The following is a 3,857-nucleotide window of genomic DNA, read 5'->3' as shown; positions in this document are numbered from 1 at the left end:
ATATATATAAAATTTATTATTCAATTTTTCACTTTCTGTATCCTTTATTTGCTCTTTATCTTTGATTGTTCGTGAGAAATAAATGTTTGTTCTTATTTTGTTTAATAAGAAAAAAATTGACCACCCTATTGAAATTTTAAATATATTTTGTCACTACAGAACAATAAATAGTTATTTAATATTACTTACGAGGATGTATTGATATCTAGTTAGCCTAGACCAGTTCCATGCATAAACAAAATATTTCGTTACCATATCAACGAACAATAACTCATTAGAAGTGTCAGTGTAAAGTAAAAAAAGTAAGCAATAAATTGATAGAAAAAAATGTCCACCGAAATTGTGAAAATCGAAAAATTGGAGTATAGAGTCATCATCAAGTAAGTGTATTTAAAAGGATTAAGAGGTAAGCAGATTTACGAAGACATGTTTAATACCCTTGGTGATCAATGTCCTTCGTATGCAACCGTGAAAAATTGAACTGCAAGCTTCAAAAGAGGTAAATTTTCCATTGAAAATGATGACCGATCGGGAAGGCCAGTTTTTGTGTCAGTCCCCGAAAATATCGATGCAGTTCATGACATGATTTTATCAGACCGTCGAATTGGGCTAAAACGGATATACGAAGCACTGAATATTTCATACGAACGCGTCATCATATAGTTCACGTCAATTTGGACATGAGAAAAATTGCTGCAAAATGGATCCCCAAATGTTGGAGTGTTGACCATAAACGTGCAAGGGTAGAAGCATCGTATTCGATCTGTACTCGATATGAAAACGATGTAGACTTCTTAAACAGAATTGTTACTATGGATGAGACTTGGGTACATTTCTACGGTCCAGAAAAAAAGTAACAATCGATGGAATAGCGACACTCTGGTTCTCCAAGACCTAAGTTTTGTGTCCAAAAAACTGCTAGAAAAGCTTTTGCTTCAGTTTTTTGGGATTGCCATGGAGTAATCATGATTGATTTTTTGGATAAGGGTAGAACAATAACTGGAGATTACTATTCGAAACTACTGACTCTACGGGAAAAAATTTATTGAGATTGAAATTTTGTTTGGTTCTATAGTAGGCTAAGAATTTTTCAATACATCCTCGTATAATTATTTATTTACTTCTTTATATCAAGATTATTTGTATTGCCCATGCATCAAATTTACATTATATTTAATGGCAGATTACGGATTTCAACCATTTCTTCTATGTTTATATCCGTTTATTGAAATTTACCATAATAGTAGCAGACTTTTTTAATTCAATTACATAATTCATTTGGACTTCAAATAAAAAATATTCCAAATTTAAACTAACCAAATATAAGAAAAAACAACTGGCTTATTTCTAAAAAATAAAGACTACAGGATGAGATATTGAAAATATTGAAAGAATTATATGTGAAGATGGCTGATATGGAGTGTAGAGAAGGAGAAACATCTCTTATGGACGGCACGTTTAAAATATGGTCTGAATTCTGTAGGGATAATACGTGGCGCTGATTGTACTATGGGATTGAGATCTGAAGTTAAACACTTACTGTATAAGAAATTATCAAAGTTGTGACTGACGTTTGATTATATTCATGTGAAAAGCTGTGCAATCCTTAATATCTTATTAGATTTTTATTTTTTATTAAGAACTTGATATATTTCTGTACCTGCTTGCATAAGCTAATTACCAATGATATTTTAAAAAAACTATAATTATTATATTTGTTGCGGATAGAGTTCAATATTTTATTTCTATGAACCAAAATGTTTTATTTTCAATTATTTTATTATTCTTATTGATATTTTTATATGACTATAACTATTATATTAGTTGCTAATAAAGTTCAATATTTTATTTTTATGAACCGAAATATTTCTTTTTATTATTCTATTATTTTATTGATCTAATTATATCGCTATAATTATTATATTAGTTACGGATAAAATTCAATATTTTATTTTAATCAACCAAAATGTTTTTTTTGTACTATTTCATTATTGTTACATGATTCTACTTTTTTTTCAAATTAGAATATATGTATTACCTAAACCAAATAAATAGCTAAATAATAAAGTTAATTTAACGAGATTCTGTTTTGTTAATCGTTTCATTATTTTAATACTACTAATTTCATTATCACGGTGCATTATTTAAAGCATTACTATACAGTAATTTTCAAATCAGCACGTAAAATTCAAGCGAATACCCTCTATAACCAGCGCCATCTATTTACCCATCAAAAATCAGCTCACATTTTTTAACCCAGAGACGTTCCTCCTTCTCTACACTCCATAATGGCTGAGTTCGATAACCAACTATTTTTGCCATTAAAACATAATAAAACTAAAGTGGTTAGGCAACACAATAAGCAAACAAATTAACGATGTAGTCTATCAGAACGACGGATTACACGGCATAAATTTTAAAAACAGTATGATTACGTATAAGCTATGTGAATAAATAAATGATAATCTTCACCAGGAGGCGAGGAAAGCACAAGAAAAAAATCAAGGCACCGTAAATATAAGGAAGATGCCATCATAGGAGACCAACAATAAAGATTAGAAAGGTGGGGCGACTATTTCGATAACTTATTTAATTACATCAGAGGGAACTCCGATATCATGCAACAATAGGCAGGAGAACAGGATAATGAAAAAGAGATAGAAACACCTATATACACCTTGAGGAACCTTGAGACAACGAGATAAAAGTGGAACAATGCGAATGAAAAATAATAAATAGTGTGGGAGAGAATGGTGTCACAACGGAGATTTTTTAAATAAGGGGACATAAAGTTTTAGGGAGGGAAACAATACAGGGCAATTGCCAAGTCGAAAATTTAGAAGTATTTCTTTTCCCATATCAAATTTATGTCTCTAATTAAATAATTTTCACTTATTGCGAAGCTGCACAATTAGGAAAAACTGAATTAAGCTTGTTTGCTTTTATTTCTGCAATACTTTTTTTAGTTTGAAGAGAATAATTTGGGGGCACTATATAAATAAATTGTCATCAGACAATAGAATGCATCATGTGAACTATTTATAATAACATTGAGTGAAATCGAGATATATAACAAAAATTTATGAAAGACGTTAAAATTAGAAAGATATATTGTATTATTCGTTATAATGACTCCGTGGCGCAACGGTAGCGCGTCTGACTCCAGATCAGAAGGTTGCGTGTTCAAATCACGTCGGGGTCATAAATTTTTTATAAGTTGTGAATCAAGTTTGAGTAATATATCAAAATTTTATTTCATATATCTTTATGAAGAATCTCAACTATTAACCCTAAACTGTGCGGAATTATGCTTAATTGGGTCTATAATAAAAAAATAGCCTACTTGGAAATTTTAGACATCGAAAGAAATCAATAAAACTCGTAGACAAATAACAATAGTTGATTACAAGTAGTTGACAGGCGGTTTAAAAATACATTAGCAGTTGGTGGCGTAGACATACGAGACCTCTTCATTGATTAGAAAACCCATGCTAAAAATATATATGAGACAGTATTTATGTCTATGATGAGAACACATTCAATTCAGGGTTATACAATTTGATCTGCAATTTGTTGTCCATTGTTAAATGAAAATGGTTATATGCATTTTTAGTGAGAAATTTTGTTGTTCAACATTGCCTACGAATCCTACATGATTTTTATAGAAAAAATGCAGTATTATAAGATATCGTTTTGTATAAATGTTCAGCCAGGAAATCGAAATATACCATCGTTGAAGCGATCCGGCTAGAACTAGGCTTTCCAGGGGTTTTTGCTTAAAATAAGAGCAAGATCTGGTGTTACCATACTACGGAGAGGTCAAAACGCATAATTCAATTCTTATATAGTATACAATC

At 30.5% G+C, this 3,857-nt stretch overlaps 1 non-coding gene across 1 annotated transcript; it reads left to right on the top strand.

The window, feature by feature from the left end:
- Window positions 1–3,130: 3,130 nt before the first annotated feature.
- Trnaw-cca (transfer RNA tryptophan (anticodon CCA)) lies at window positions 3,131–3,202 on the top strand. The gene has a single exon. It is a non-coding gene; the product is annotated as a tRNA-Trp (tRNA).
- Window positions 3,203–3,857: the final 655 nt, after the last annotated feature.

Source organism: Diorhabda sublineata, chromosome 9 (genome assembly GCF_026230105.1).
Source record: "Diorhabda sublineata isolate icDioSubl1.1 chromosome 9, icDioSubl1.1, whole genome shotgun sequence".
Lineage (NCBI taxonomy): Eukaryota > Metazoa > Arthropoda > Insecta > Coleoptera > Chrysomelidae > Diorhabda > Diorhabda sublineata.
The sequence above is the reverse complement of the archived record's forward strand: the minus strand, read 5'-3'. Positions and strand labels throughout refer to the sequence as shown.